This window comes from Giraffa tippelskirchi, chromosome 2, assembly GCF_054371585.1.
Source record: "Giraffa tippelskirchi isolate mGirTip1 chromosome 2, T2T-mGirTip1v1.2.pri, whole genome shotgun sequence".
Taxonomy (NCBI): Eukaryota; Metazoa; Chordata; class Mammalia; order Artiodactyla; family Giraffidae; genus Giraffa; species Giraffa tippelskirchi.
Genome location: NC_137276.1, coordinates 129,043,450 through 129,059,945, shown reverse-complemented (window position 1 = coordinate 129,059,945; position 16,496 = coordinate 129,043,450). Strand labels below are relative to the sequence as shown.

The window sequence follows — 16,496 nt, the reverse complement described above, 5'->3', positions numbered from 1 at the left end:
AACATGAGTTACTCTGGATTTTTCCCCTCACTGTCTGTAGTATCAACCTTGTGGAGGGCGGGGTTAAGGGAAGGCTGTCACGTGAAGTGCAGGAGTGGAACTCACCTCTCCCGATTTAAGGCTGAAATCTAAAACCTCAAGGGCCACAGTAGGGGACGAAAGTTGGAAAATATCACCGAGGATGTGAAAGGAGTGACTGTACCCGGCATGGTACTCTATTCTATTGCATTTGTTTGCCTCCTTTTTTTCCCACACTCTGATTTTGAGCTTATCTAAATGTTTATTTCCAAAGACTTCGCAGCCTCACCTCTACTCAAACCAATGGCATCAATTTGCCGTATCTTCAAGGTAGAGCCAGTATCTGGCTCTTTTTTTATTTTCCACCCTTGCTTTCCTTTCGTCCCAACTGTTCCACATTTCAAGTTTAGGTCCTACCTTCCCAAGGCCAATCCCGTAATGTAAGTGGATAGTGAGGAGGGTTTCTACAAACATCATCAACCTCCACGGCTGAAAGGGGGCCAATGTAACTGACCATTTCCAATCACAATAGTATGCATCTCCCTCACATCCTTCTTCTGTCCATCCCACTTCCACACACCCATCAAGATCCTACTTGCCCTTATTTTCTCCCATATATATCCTTCATGTAGCCTTCCTTGAGGCAGAAATATTAATAGTTCCTCAATCACTCTGATGATTATATTCTCCATTGTGGTGGTTGTGGGTCTAGTCTACCCACCTTATCCCAGGTTCTAATCACTCTGGGCACACTTTGCATCCCACGTCAATCTCCATGCTGTCTTGCATGTGGTTAACACCCAATGAGTGTCTGTTAAAGCTATTAATATTTATTGAATTTATTCATATATAGGTGGAGCCTGGTAAAAAGGATCAATAAATACTTGTTAAATGAAAGAATGGATAGGAAGTTGGAGAAATGAATGAAAAAAAACAAACTTATAAAAATGGATTTATTCATCTTTTTCCCCAGATAAGTCTTTCTCCTATGATTTCAAAAAAAAACATATTTAATAAGGCATAACCCTGAGAATTATTTCAAGAATCAAAATGTTGCCTGTCACAAAAATTTCTTTTACAATTCATATTCACTATTCCTGAAGGAAAAAAAAAATCTTTGGAACTTTTAAGCTTGCTTACAGATACAAATTCTTTCCTACCCACATAACATAAACAATTCACTGCTTCTTCTCAAAAGCAAACAGGTTGTATGTGATCAATCTAGATGAATTAACACTAAACTAAGGATACAAATGACTCTGCCTATGAAAAGATGGGCCATAAATGCCCTCCACAGCCCTGAATGTCTTCTCCTCAGTCTGACCAGCTTCTCCACTGTTCTCTGAAACACATTCTTTTCCCTTTTTCATGTTCTCTCTCTATCAGTAGGGAATCACCATAGCAACAATCTGAAATAAATCAATTCAGCTACTATTTTTCTGGATGTTACAGCCTTGTTCAGAGGTCAGATTTCAAAGAAAGCAAAAGACTGAAGCTCCTGACAGATGAAGGAGGCAGAATTTTCTGCTAACCTGAATAACACCAATGAAAGGAACCAGAAGGTGATCTCATCGCTTCAAGTTCAGAGAGAGACAGCTGCAAAAAGGGACAAAAGGGGAAAGAAGAAGAATATGATCACTCAGACTTGCTTCTACAAAGACTTTTAACCATCTGTGAGCAGTGCCGGAAGAAAAGGTAGAAACAATTTAAGCAAATTAAAAGAGGATGAACATTTTTTTTATTTAAAATTAGGCCATTCATTCTTCATATCCAATTATTTAAAAATAAAGAAATAGTTTACCATTAAATGTCTTTAATGATAAGAGTCATTGATTTATTTCCTCCTATAGGCTTCCCTAGTGGCTCAGATGGTGAAGAATCTGCCTATGATGCAGGAGACCTGGGTTTGATCCCTGGGTCAGGATGATCCCCTGGAGATGGGAATAGCAACCCACTCTAGTATTTTTGCCTGGAGAATCCTTTGACAGAGGAGCCTGGTGGGTTACAGTCCATGGGGTCAAAAAGATTTGGACAAGACTGAGCAATTAACACACACACAGGCAGTAAGGGGCTTCCCTGGTGACTCAGTGGTAAAAAGTCTGCCTGCAGTGAAGGAGACCCGGGTTCAACCCCTGGGTCAGGAAGATCCCCTGGAAAAGGGCATGCAACCCACTCCGGTATTCTTGCCTAGAGAATCCTTTGGAGAGAGGAGCCTGGCAGGCCATGATCCATGGGGTCGCAAAGAGTCAAATATAACTAAGCAACTGAGCACATAAAAGCATGTATGGATAGGCAGTATGGTCTTTTCTACCCAAAGGAGACAGGAAGATCCTGTAAAGTTCTATCCACCGTTCACTGTGATAGTTGATACAACAGGAATCATGTGTGTGTGTGTGTGTGTGTGTGTGTGTGTGTGTGTGTGTGTGTGTGTCTATAAATAGAATATTTACGAAAGGCTGAAAATAGATCACAAGTAGTGAAGAGATCTGGAAGTTAGTTGTGGCTCAGTCACCTGCCCAGCAATGGGACCAGGAACAGATCACATAGCATCCCTGATCTTCAATATCTCATCAGTGAAATGAGGCTAATATTATCTGTCAGCTTACCTAAGAGGGATATTATGGGGCCTTATGAGGTAATGTGGGTGAAAGGATTTGTCCACCATAGTATTGTTTCGCCCATGGTCAGTATCAGAGACCTTTATGATTCCCAAATCATGCCAAAGGTTTGCTAGCTATTCTGTACTTGCATACACACAATCGTTAAGTTTAGCGTGCTTGCACATAACTAAGAAGTCTTCAAATAACTATTTTGAATAATCACAGTAAGAGTGCCCAGTCAAGAGGCTTGGGTTCTGGTCCTAGATCTGCAAGTAAATAAATGTACAAGCCTGCATGGGTCATTTTACCTATGAGAGCTTCAGTTTCCTCCCTGATGTCTGTCATACCTTCTGGCTCCAATATTCCTACAGAACACATTAGGAATGGACTGGTTAGAATTTTGAAGTTAACACCTGTTTCTGTTTATTTCAGAGGTAATCATTTACACGTGGAGTTTTGCAGCCTTCTTCTCTTCCCTCAATCTGTAAAGAAAATTAAGGCATCTATTGTTCAGCCTCCCCTCCCCAACCTTCACCCCGCTTTTCTGAGAACAATGACCAATGTCCAAAGGGGCATTTGTGGTGAGGAGGGTACACAATACAATATGAGAGATCACACAGGAAGGCACAACGAAAGGAAGGTTGAATGATAAGGACAAGAGTCAGCACAGATGAGAAAAGAGATTTTTCTGGGATGAAGCGGGACAGGAGGGAGGTCAGAAGCTATCAAAAGGTTCAGGCTACCGAAGAATAGAAAGAACCCTAAGAATTTGTGTGGACAAGTACTTGGATTTCTTTAAATGGGAGAAATATTAATAAAGATTTACTTAGACCCTTATTCTTTAAATGTAGCCTGCTCTGGACCGCATGAGCTTTATAAGCAGCTTTATAAGCAATGCTGTGAGTGACTTCTTCACACCCACGACTGGCTATGTGACATGGAGACAGTGATTTCAGGATTTCGTCTCAAAAACATAAGTTTTCCTTCTCAAGGCTGATGGATAGGTATGACTGTGTAAGTCTGACACTTAATATGTGTAATAACAGAGCCAAAACGGTTTGTTCAGATGTGATTGAATCTTGTATTTCCACAGAAATTATTTTGGCACAATGATGACAAACGCATGTCCACTTTCACTACCAAAAGTGACTATATATCAAATATAGAAATATATATCAAAGGCTTATCTACATTAATAATAGGACCCTCTCAGACTGTATGTCTGTAACTTAAAAAAAATCAGTTGTAATTATCAAATTATTAAGAATATAAAAAGACTCATTGGGATGTGAGAAGGCCAGTATTACAGATTTTTGGCCACTGTTTGGCAACACAGTCCAAAACCAAAATTTTAAAAAGTCCTGTGCCCTCAGTACATGGCCTCTAGGTGACAACCTGCTCCTCAAGCATTTACCATCATTAATAGCTAAATGATACGCATTCTCATTGATAGTTCTTGGGACCATGGACACCTGCTGTGAAGGACCCAAGATCCCATGTTCTCTTGGGGGTGCCAACAACAAACAGTTTTCCCCTCTGAATAATCTTTGGGAATCTTCAGGGAATAGACTGAACCGCAATCAGTTTAATTGGCAGTCATAGGTTTTTGATGAAGACTGAAAACTAAAATACAAAATTGAGTCAAATACTTATCCTCCATTTCAAAGAACTGTGACAACCATCTGTTCAATGGAGGAAGCAAAATAATAACATAGTTAGACTCTGCAGAGGAATGACTGGTGAGTACTCTGTAAGAATGGAAGATAATTAATTACTCCATGCCTCGAATTACTCAAACCAAATGAACAGACAGAATAGACAGACTAAAGGGAGGAGACTAACCCTTTATTTCAATTTCCTTTAGGAACAACAAAAAGGTCATCTGGACGTGATTAAACTGTATGCATCCAAAGTAATCAAAGCACAATGGGACATGTTTTAATATGTCATCATAAAAAATTTATTCCATAAAAGTAGACAAATTCATGACTTAATATATAATTAAAATCTGAGTGTATGGGATATCTAAGTAATTCTAGCAGGGTTTACTGCTGCTCTTTGCCTATAGTAAGATGCTTAGGTGATTTGGAGGAAAAATATAACTGGATAGTAATTTATTAACCTAAATCGTATCTCTAATTTGTAAAGAGAATTTGTTCAAATACCAATGTTTACTTCTTAAAAAGATTTACTATATTTTAACAATATTTGAAGAGAAGACAATTTCTTCTACTCTTTTAGCTAATCAGAAATTTCTCAAAGTACATATGGGCTCTAATGCAAATTATGTAAGCCACTTTATTGCCTTATTTGTAGACATAACTACAGATGGAAAATTCCTCTTGATTGTCAATATCCTAAACAGGAGTTTTATTATTCTAATAAACAGTTCCATTTCTACCACTTAAAATCCTTCAGTGGTTTCCCATCAGTCTTAGTGTGCAGATCAAAATCCTTAATATATCCTACTAGGTCCTGTGGGATCTGCCCTGCCCACCCTGCAATCTCATTGTCTGCCCTCAGCTCCTCATTCAATGCTCTTAAGCCTCTCCGGACTGTCAAGTATCACAAACTGACATTGCTCAGTCTTTGCTCTCTGCATGGAACTTTCTATTCCATATTACTCTTCTGGTCAACCCTTGATCTTTGTTTTTTCCTCCCTGATCCTGTTCCTCAATATAATTTCCTTACAGAACCCTTCCTAGAATCCCTAGATGAGATCTTGTCCCTTTTGGGAGGCAGTCCTTCCTGGGTCTCTTGTTCTCCTCTGTGTCTTACTGAATGGGTCAAGACTGCAGGGTAGGCTTCGCTGGTGATCCAGTGGTTGGGAATCCGTCTGCCAATGCAGAGGACACAGGTTCTACGCCTGGACTGGGAGGATCCTACATGCTGCAGGGTGACGAAGCCCACATGCCACAACTAGTGAGCCTGCACTCTAGAGCCTGTGCTCTGCAACAGGAGAGTAGCCCCTGCTCCACACAACTAGATAAAGCCTGCGAGCAGCAACAAAGGCCCAGTGCAGCGAAAATAAATAATGTTTTTTAAGCTGCCACCAGATGTGGCCTTTGGTGGGTACCCCTGGTGGCTCAGACGGTAAAAGCATCTGCCTACAATGCTGGAGACCTGAGTTCGATCCTTGGGTCGGGAAGATCCCCTGGAGAAGGAAATGGCAACCCACTCCAGTACTCTTGCCTGGAAAATCCCATGGACGGAGGATCCTGGTAGGCCTCATGGGGTCACAAAGAGTCGGACACGACTGAGAGACTTCACTACAATATATATTTGCTAATTGAATGGATTTGATGATGATGATGATGGAAAACACAGAGTGTCTAGATGGGCATGTGTTTTATGCACACTATTTCATCACATCAAATCTAGGAGGTAGTATTATTAGTTGATGTATGTTCAGTTCAGTTCAGTTCAGTTCAGTCACTCAGCCGTGTCCGACTCTTTGTGACTCCATGAATTGCAGCACGCCAGGCCTCCCTGTCCATCACCAACTCCCGGAGTTTACCCAAACCTATGTCCATCGAGTCAGTGGTGCCATCCAACCATCTCATCCTCTGTCGTCCCCTTCTCCTCCTGCCCCCAATCCTTCCCAGCATTAGAGTCTTTTCCAATGAGTCAACTCTTCGCATGAGGTGGCCAAAGTATCGGAGTTTCAGCTTCAACATCAGTCCTTCCAATGAACACCCACGACTGATCTCCTTTAGTATGGATTGATTGGATCTCCTTGCAGTCCAACGGACTCTCGAGTCTTCTCCAACACCACAGTTCAAAAGCACCAATTCTGATGTATGTTACTCCCTGCCACAAAAATATGTTGAAATCTGAACCCATAGAACCCATAGAACCTAGGAATGTGACCTTATTTGGAAACAGGGTCTTTGAAGGTATAATAAGTTGAAATGACATTATAATTAATTAGAGTGGGCTCTAATCCAGTAGGGCTTGTTTATAAGAATAGGAGAAGAAAAGAGACACAAACACATGAAAGGGCAATGCCATGTGGTGACAAAGGCTAAGTCTGAAGTGGTACAGTGGAAAGCCAAGAGACGCCAGAGATTTCTAGAAACCACCAGAAGCCAGGAAAGAAGAGAGGATTCTCCCCTTCAGGTTTCAGAGGCATCGTGGCCGACACCTTGATCTCGGACTTCCAGCCTCTAGAAGTGTGAAGAAGACACCTCGGTTGTTTTAAGCCACCCCAGTTTGCGGGACTTTGTTGTGGCAGCCCCAGGAAACTGGCAGAGGGAGGTGCCACCGCCTCATTTTACAGATGGAAACACTGAGGCACCGGGCAGCAGAACAATGTGACTAACATTTCACTGTTAGTGTGCAGCAGAATCAAGAGAGAAAGGCAAGCACTTTGACTCCACAGCCTGTACTCAGAAGCCCTATACAATCCTGCGCCTGTGATGAACTCTTCCTTTCACATTCCACACTTTGCTCTTAGGTGTCTTTATGGAAACTATCTAATGATTTAGCACTCTGGACATGTGACAAAATTTAAAAGGGTGATCATATCTTACATACAGTGTTGTTCAAAACCTAGAGGATGTTAGAGGTTTGTAACAGCCTGGCATGTGACCCACAGGCCTCTGCACAAAGCCTCTCTACGGCAGTCCATCCACAGCTGTTCATCTCTGGGCCTTCCCTTCCCACTCCTGGGAAGGCTAGGGCAGCTGCAGTGAATGGAAGTGTCACTAAGCTTCAAATCAGAAGCCCCTTTTTAACCCTCTTTTAAAAATTCATAACTATTCCATGTAATACTATCAATAAAATGGTGAATACTTCTCATATGTTTGTCAAAACCTACAGAATGTACAACACAAAGCATGAACTCTAAACTATAGACTCTGGGTGATGATGTATCAGTATAGGTTCACCAGTTGTAGCAAATGTACTTCTCTGGTCAGCTGCGCATATTAAGGGAGGCTATACATGTGTGACTGGAGAAGGGAATGGCTACCTATTCCAGCATTCTTGCCTGGAGAATTCTATGGACAGAGGAGTCAGGTGGGCTACAGTCCATGGGGTCACAAAGAGTGGGACATGGCTGAGCAACTAACACACACACATACACATCACGTATGAACAGGGGAAACTACTTTCATTCAATTTTGCTGTGAACCTAAAACTTCTCTACAAGATAAAAGCTATTAAAAATGTTTGATTTACATCCTATCATTTTTAAAAGTGACTTTAGGGCACTCAATTAAAAGACCTAAATTTTGATCCTGGTTCTGCTCAACACTCGCTGTGGAACTTAGGCAACAGATCTTAATATGACATATGATATTATACATGATATGATTAGGTGATGTGAAATCTTCATTAGAAAGATGGGTATAGTACTGCATCCTATTGCTAATCTTCCTTGCACGATCTGTAACACAGCTAGAGAAAAGCAAATGCATGACTGCGAGTCTCAATAAATATATGTTTGAGGCATGCCTCATTGGCAGTTGCTTCCAGTCAGGATAAGTGTATGAAGAGGATCTTTCTGTTGGGCTGCCCCTCAGCAGGTATCCCCACCACTACTGTTGGGTTTGTGGGCTCCTGAGCAAGCTCACAGGGGCATTTGTCCTGGTCTTTACAGCAATGGCCCCAACAGTTGGCAAAATATTATTCCTGGGTGGCTGAGCAGGGTCAGCCAGCCAAGCAGGACTTTGGCAAGTTGACTTCAGCCTAGGGGGAAGAGCAGTGAGCCAGACCTCATGAAAGGGGATCATTTAGCAGCTTGATAGTAAAGATATGTGTAAATAATACCAGGAAAAAAGAAACTGTCCATGACACCAGAGTGAGAAGTTGGGACATATTCAAGTCACACAGCCTCACAGTAAAAGTGCCAACAATATGCCATCACATAAAATATATTTTTTCCAAGTAAAGCTGTTTTTATATATAGTTCTATAAAAAAGAAATGAAGACAAAGATAGTTAATTCATTTATTTTTTTAATTAGGTTACTTCAAGACCAACATGTCAACAGAACTAACCTAGGATTCACTTTTTCATCAGTAAGTCAATAAAAATAAAAGTAAGTAAACATGTAAGTAAAAATTCAACATTCTTACTAAGCAGAACCCAAAGAAGAAAAAAAATGCTCTGTGATTTCATATTCTTTCCTTACTCAGGAAAATTCATTTTATAAAGATTTAAGTGCAAATGTAGATTTACTTAACTGTTAGCTTGGCTTCTTACAGAAATAAAGGCATTGTTTCAAGGACTCAGAGAAAAGATCATTGTTTGATTCAAGGCCAAGTAACAAATAGGTCGTAGGTCTTGTTTTCAGGATCTCATTGTTAGAAGCAAATAACTGCTTCTTACATAAGAATCAATCACTATTTTATGAATAAACCTCCAAATTACTTCTTATGAAAGACCGCAATAAATAAATACATATAGAAAATCAAATATGAACTATCAGGCCAAGAGCATCAGTCTGAAACAGAGAAGGGAACAATCTCATCTGAAAGCACTGGAACACATCCACCAGGAAAATTCAGGTGCAGGTGTTAAGGATTATAAAGTGGACATTAATGCACCCACCTGATCCAACAATGCACACATACCACCTCAACACAAGCCCATGCTAATGACTAACTTCTCCTCACTCAAGTACTGGTTAAAAGCCACAGGCCAGTACCAGAGCCTAGTTATCTAAGATTTGCTGTTTAACTCAATAAAGGTAGGTGGACTTCCCTGATGGCTCAAACTGTGAAGAATCTTCATGCAATGCAGGAGACATGGGTTCGATTTCTGGGTCAGGAAGATCCTCTGGAGAAGAGAATGGCAACCCACTTCAGTATTCTTGCCTGGAGAATTCCATGAACAGAGGAGCCTGGTGGGCTACAATCCATGGGGTCACAAAGAGTCAGACACAACTGAGTGACTAACGCACAAGCACACACAGTATTTGAAACAAAAGTTTTATTTTGGAAGATGTAGAGGGAAAGCACAGAATTTTGGTCTAAATGAACTGAGGCTTGAACTCTAATTTTACTGTTATAAACCATGAACCTTTGGGTAAGTCATGTAATCTTTCTAAATTTCAGAGCTTTTCATCTATTAAAAGAAAGATAGTAATACTGACCCAAAGAGCTATCATGAGGATGACATTCTCCTGAGGAGAATGGGCTGCCTAGCAGATTTCTGGGAACATGCAGAAGGCTCTTCCCTGCTATGCTGACTCCACCTGACCACATTTTAGTGGAAATATTCACACTAACTCTCTGCCAACAGGAAGAGGCAGGAAAGCCCAGACACTAAGTCCTTGTGAAAAACCTGAACTTCAAGCTGTCCCCTGTGTGCTGCGGGACACAGACAAGTCCCTCTTGGGGCCTCTGTCTTCTTATGTATAAAATCAGATTATAATTATATTCACTTCCCACAGCTGTGGTGAATACATTAAATAAAAAGATGTTATGAAATTCATCTCTAAATTTCAAGTACTCTTAAAATATTGTGATTTCTAGTTTATGTATAGATAAAAGGAAAGTATATAGAAATGTGAAAAGCTATGTTGGAATAAATATATCTCATACCCATTGGTTTTGATTTCAAATTTTTCTTTTAAAACTTGTGAAAGAGTAAAAACCTTTTAAGAGATTTTAATCCAAAGAGATCAGATATGTGATCTTGGAACTTAAATAAAAAGGTCAATTCTGTGGTCTGAATGTTTGTGTCCCCTCAAAATTCATATGTTCCCCCTGAAATTCTAAATTCAGATACAGAAACTAACCCTCAGTGTGATGGCATTAAAGAGATGATTAGGTTCTGAGGGTGAAGCCTTCATGAATGACATTGCTGCTGCTGCTAAGTCGCTTCAGTCGTGTCCGACTCTGTGCGACCCCATAGACGGCAGCCCACCGGGCTCCCCTGTCCCTGGGATTCTCCAGGCAAGAATACTGGAGTGGGCTGCCATTTCCTTCTCCAATGCATGAAAGTGAAAAGTGAAAGTGAAGCCGCTCAGTCGTGTCTGACCCCTAGCGACCCCATAGACTGCAGCCTACTAGGCTCCTGCGTCCATGGGATTTTCCAGGCAAGAGTACTGGAGTGGGGTGCCATTGCCCTCTCCGATCATGAATGAGATTAGTGCCTTCACAAAAGAGACCACAGAGAGTGCCTTCACTCCTTCCACCTTGTGAGGATGCAACAAGGAGACAGCCAATCCATCAACCAGAAAGAGCGCTCTCACCAGACACCACATCTGCCAATGTCTTGATCTTGGACTTCCAGCCTTCAGAGAAATAAATACTTGTTGTTTATGAGCTACTCAGTCTATGATAGTTTGTTTGAGCAATCTGAATGGATTAAGATAGTCAATAAGTCAAAAATAAAGAACGGCTAAAATTATAGAATTATCTAATTGTAATTGAATTGCTAAAGCAGAGATACTGTCCTCCATATTTTTGCTTTACTTTTTTAAAAGTCCTATGATGAATCTGATAACATCGAAAACTCAAGGCAAAAAAAAAAAACACACACAAAAACTGAAAAGATAGATCTTCAGGTATTGTTCATAGACTGCTACCTGAAGTGTAAAGGTCAGATCACTGCTGTGGAATATCCTTTAATACTCTCTGTAACCTTCACTCATAAAGAAGTATGAAGGTCACATCAATAGCTCCATGTATTATTTTTCAACAATAAGTAAACTTGAGTCATAAGAAGGGTTTTCTAACATTCACTGCACTCCTTGATGCAAGTATTTGCTGGCATTACCTGACAGGGAAAGACTCTTGGTATTTGTGCTATTAATTCACACCATACTGAAGACTTCCTGACAGCTTGACGGTTGCAAGAACTGAAGTTAATTCATAGTCTTCCCTTGCTCTTCTTGGATTAAATAAGTCTTTTGCCTCATATATTCACATTTTTGCCCACGAAAGTAGCACCAAATGCTCTCTGAGGGGAGCACACTCAAAGACCCACCCACAAAGCCCAGGTGTGGCCATGAGAAAATTCATTCTTCCCAAAGGGGCAATTTACTGCTCTGCTGGTGGGGAGGCTCATCGATTTCTGTGAAGCGTATTGCATAATCTATAAAATGGGAATAATACTGTCTTTCTTCAGGGGGCTGTACTAAGATACCCAATTTCCTTATCAATAAAAAATTTTATTCTCATGAAAGAATCACAGTGGGGATGAAGCTGGAGTCCATGAGGCACAGTGGTAAAACACAGGCTCTGAAGCCAGGATGTCTAGATTCAAATCCTTACTCTTGCCATCTACTGGTGCTATTACCTAGAGTAATCTACTTAGCTAGTCTGTGCCTCAGTTTTCCCATCTATAAATGAGGACAATAACAGGACTACTCCGTAGGGCTATATAAGGATTAGAGAGTTATTATTTGAAAAACACTTAGAGAAACATCTGAAACATACTAAATTTTGTATATTTCAATACAAGCTCCAATTTAAAAACCCACTGATTATTGTCCTTGTTTTCAAGAGTGCTGCCCACTAAGTCTCCCCAATATGCATGTGGGTACAGAAGCTTCATGGCTGTCAAAAGATTCCCTGTGGCAGACACTGCTAGCTAAGTTTTCCCTTTCTTCTTGGCCACATAGATCACATTTCCCAACCAACCTTGCATTTCGGTGTGCCCCAAGAAAGTGAGACTTGATGGGCTTAGCACATAAAACCCTTTCTGCACAATCCTTGATAAACTTTTCCTTTCCATGGCTTGATGCAGAAAAACACAGTGATGGGGGAAATTGTGTGCTAGAGATGGCAGAGCCAGAGATGGAAGGAGCCTTGGCCCCAGTATCATCTATGGAGAGCTACCCGATCAGGAACACCTGCATTATCCTGTTGTGCCGATAAAGCCTTACAGTGTTAAGCTCATCAAATTTTACTTTACCAGCAAGAAAGATCTCTTCAAGAAAATTAGAGATACCAAGGGAACATTTTGTGCAAAGATGGGCACAGTAAAGGATAGAAATTGCATGGGCTTAACAGAAGCAGAAGATATTAAGAAGAGGTAGCAAGAATACACAGAATTATACAAAAGTAGATCTTAATGACCCAGATAACCACAATGGTGTGATCACTCACCTAGAACCAGACATCCTGGAGTGCAAAGTCAAGTGGGTCTTGAAAAGCATCACTATGAACAAAGCTAGTGGAGGTGACAGAATTTCAGCTGAGCTTTCTCAACTCCTAAAAGATAATGTTGTTAAAGTGCTGCACTCAATATGGCAGCACATTTGGAAAACTATGCAGTGGCCACAGGACTGAAAAAGGTCATTTTTCATTCCAATCCTAAAGAAAGTCAATGTCAAAGAATGTTCAAACTACCGCAGAATTACACTCATTTCACATGCTAGCAATGTAATGCTCAAAATTCTCCAAGCTAGGCTTCCACAGTACATGAACCAAGAACTTCCAGATGTTCAAGCTGGACTTAGAAAAGGCAGAGGAACGAGAGATCAAATTTCCAACATCCTTTGATCATAGAAAAAGCAAGAGAATTTCAGAAAAACATCTACTTCTGATTCATTGACTACATTAAAGTCTTTGACTGAGCGGATTCTCTCACAACAAACTGGAAAATCCTTCAAGAGATGGGAATACCAGACCACTTACCTACCTCCTGAGAAACCTGTATGCAGGTCAAGAAGCAGCCGTTCAAACTGGACATGGAACAACGGATTGGTACCAAATTGGAAAAGGAGTACATCAAGGCTGTATATTGTCACCCTGCTTATTTAACTTATATGCAGAATACATCATGAGAAATGCTGGGCTGGATGAAGCACAAGCTAGAATCAAGACTTCTGGGAGAAATATCAGTAATTTCAGACATGCAGATAACATCACCTCTATGGCAGAAAGCAAAGAGGAACTAAAGGGCCTCTTGATGAAGGTGAAAGAGGAGAGTGAAATAGCTGGCTTAAAACTCAACATTCAAAAAACGAAGATCATGGTATTGGGTCCCATCACTTCATGGCAAATAGATGCAGAAACAATGGAAACAGTGACAGACTTTATTTTCTTGGGCTCTAAAATCACTGCAGATGGTGACTTCAGCCATGAAATTAAAAGATACTTGCTCCTTGGAAGAAAAGTAATGACAAACCTAGACAGCGTATTAAAGAGCAGAGACATTACTTTGCCAACAAAGGTCCATATAGTCAAAGCTATGGTTTTTCTAGTAGCCAAGTATGGATATGAGAGTTGTACCATAAATAAGGCTGAGCACTGAAGAATTGATGCTTTTGAACTGTGGTGTTGGAGAAGACTCTTGAGAGTCCCTCGGACAGCAAGGAGATCAGACCAGTCAATCCTAAAGGAAATCAGTCCTGAATATTCATTGGAAGGACTGATGCTGAAGCTGAAGCTCCAATACTTTGGCCACCTGATGCAAAGAGCCGACTCATTAGAAAAGACCCTCATGTTGGGAAAGATTGAGGGCAGGAGGATAAGGGGACCACAGAGGATGAGATGATTGGATGGCATCACCAACTCCATGGACATGAGTTTGAGCAAGCTCCAGGAGATGAAGGACAGGGAAGCCTTGTGTGCTGCAGTTATGGGGTTGCAAAAAGTCAGACATAACTGAGCAACTAAAAACAACAACATGCAAGCAACACTGTCTAAGTGCTTCCCAGGTGGTGTAGTGTTGAAAAATCTGCCTGCCAATGCAGGAGACATGAGAGTTATGGGTTCTATCCCTAGGTGGGGAAGATCCCATGGAAGAGGAACTGCCAACTCAATCCAGTATTCTTGCCTGGAGAATCCCATGGACAAAAGAGCTTGATGGGCTACAGTCCGTGGGATTGCAAGAGATGGAGTCCATGGGATCGCAAGAGTCTGACATGACTGAGTGCACATGCCTCCCCCACCTACACACACACACACACACACACACACACACACACACACACACACACACACACACACACACACACACATCACTGTCTTAACTACACAGTCCAGTGTTTCCTCTAGGGTGCTGCATATCGAGGGCAAGTCACTACGCCCTTTAGTGACTACATCTGATGGGGCTGAGCTGAAAACTGATGCCTGGAGCATGGGTAACAGAAAAACTTTATCCAGACAGGAAAGCAGAGTTATACAGTGGCCAGAGGCAGATACCAAGTAAACCTTGCAAGAAATGTCACATCCAAAGGGTGAAGCATAACAGTCTAGGAGAAAGTGTAAACTGAAAGATGGCTTCAGTCAAAAAAGCTGTCAAAGGCTTAAGAACAAACACTTCCAATCAGCTTAGATGATTCTTAGGAAAAAATATTTTTTTTTTTTTGGCCAAAGTTCCTGTCCCCATGAACACAAGCCAATCATCCTATAGGTAAAATTTTCTGGTCTGCATATGGTATAATGCACCCAAACATCTTTCCAAGTGGGTCTGCCTCAGTGACAAAAATCCTCATAATTCCTACAACTCAGGGCTGAGGCAGTGTTGTGCCTTATTAGTGTGGAAATGCAATCTGTACATGGGACAAAAAGTAAGGTTATTATCAACTCTGAATTTCTGAGCTTGTGTTGCTTTATAAGAACATTTTCCCAATCACTCAGACCTGAGCAAATGAAATAAGCTGTGTGGGTAATATTTTGATGACAGGAGAGGGGCTAGTTCTTTGCATGGACTGATGCTGAGAAAGGCACGTTTGGGTATGCCACATCCGGTAGAAATGCTAACCATTTGAGTACCAGCAAGCCATCTGCCAAGGGTCCCAGGATGGTTAGAAAAGGCCACTGAATGAAGGATGCAGAGTTCTGGTCACCCTCAGGTTTGTTCTCTCACTCTCTCAGAAAGCGGAACTATTCTAAATGCCTAATCAAAAAAGCTGAATCAATTCATTCAAATGAACAGACCCTCCTCATTCTCTCTAGTTGAATAGACTCTAGGGTGGCACCATCGCCTCCTGGTGTCCACAGCTTTGTGTGATCATCTTCCCTGATTAAGGAAGGAATTTATGACTTGTTTCTAATTTATAGAATGTGGCAAAGGTAATGGGATGTTATCCTCATAATTACATTATGATATTTCAGACTTCTTGCTATCAAACTTACTCTAGAGATTCTTTCTCCTTGCTGATTTGATAAAGTAAGCAGCCATACTGGAAAGCCAGCACGGTACAGAACTGCAGGTAGCTTCTGGGAATGCTGGGGAGCCTCTAAGAGCCAAGGGCAACTTCCAGCTGACAGCAAGAAAGATGGCGGTGACCTCTGTCCTTTCCTCCAACCATAAGAAAATGAATTCTGCCAACAACCTGAGTGAGCTCAGAAGTTGGATTATTTCCTTGTCCAGGCTCCAGATGAGAACACAGCCTGGTTGACTTTGATTGCAGCCTTTGAGACCCTCAGCAGAGGATCCATTTAAGTAACATTTCGACTCTAGACTCACAAAACTTGTGAGATAATGTGTTGCTTTAAACTACTAAGTGTGCAGCAATTTGTTACACAGCAATAGATAGCTAATACACTTCATTAATAGAAAGTGATCATAGCTCCCTGCCATTCCATTAATGTTACTCTTGTAACTCGGCAGGCAGTGGGGGTAGGTACTGCTACAGAATTTCATTTGAGCAAACTATACTATGCTTTTGCCACTTCCCTCTTCATCCCCTGGACAGGTTTTAAGCCTCTCAAAGATCCATGTATTTCGATACTCTAGAGGGCTTTCATACACATAACATAAATAATATCATAATGTATTCATGTCATGCATTAAATTTTCTCTACAGGAAAGTGAAAAGGAACATAAAATTTTTTAACTTATAATTTTACCTTGAAATTGTTTGGCTCAAAAACTCATCTAATTTAGAATGTCAGTGACGTCTTGGCAATTACCATGCATACTTAGGAACTTGTGAAAGAAGAACATATCACCTTCAAATGTTTTCCAA

At 41.0% G+C, this 16,496-nt stretch overlaps 1 protein-coding gene across 3 annotated transcripts in view; it reads right to left on the bottom strand.

Annotated features, from left to right (window-relative positions):
* Positions 1 to 16,496, bottom strand: part of SCHIP1 (schwannomin interacting protein 1) — a 992,315-nt gene that overhangs the window by 781,458 nt on the left and 194,361 nt on the right. The window contains exon 2 of one of the 3 annotated variants that reach the window (XM_081570682.1): positions 2,927 to 2,983. The exons of the other annotated variants lie outside the window; for them this stretch is intronic. The gene's annotated coding sequence lies outside the window, so the exon portion shown is untranslated. The remainder of the gene's footprint in view (positions 1 to 2,926; positions 2,984 to 16,496) is intronic. 3 annotated transcript variants of the gene reach the window in all.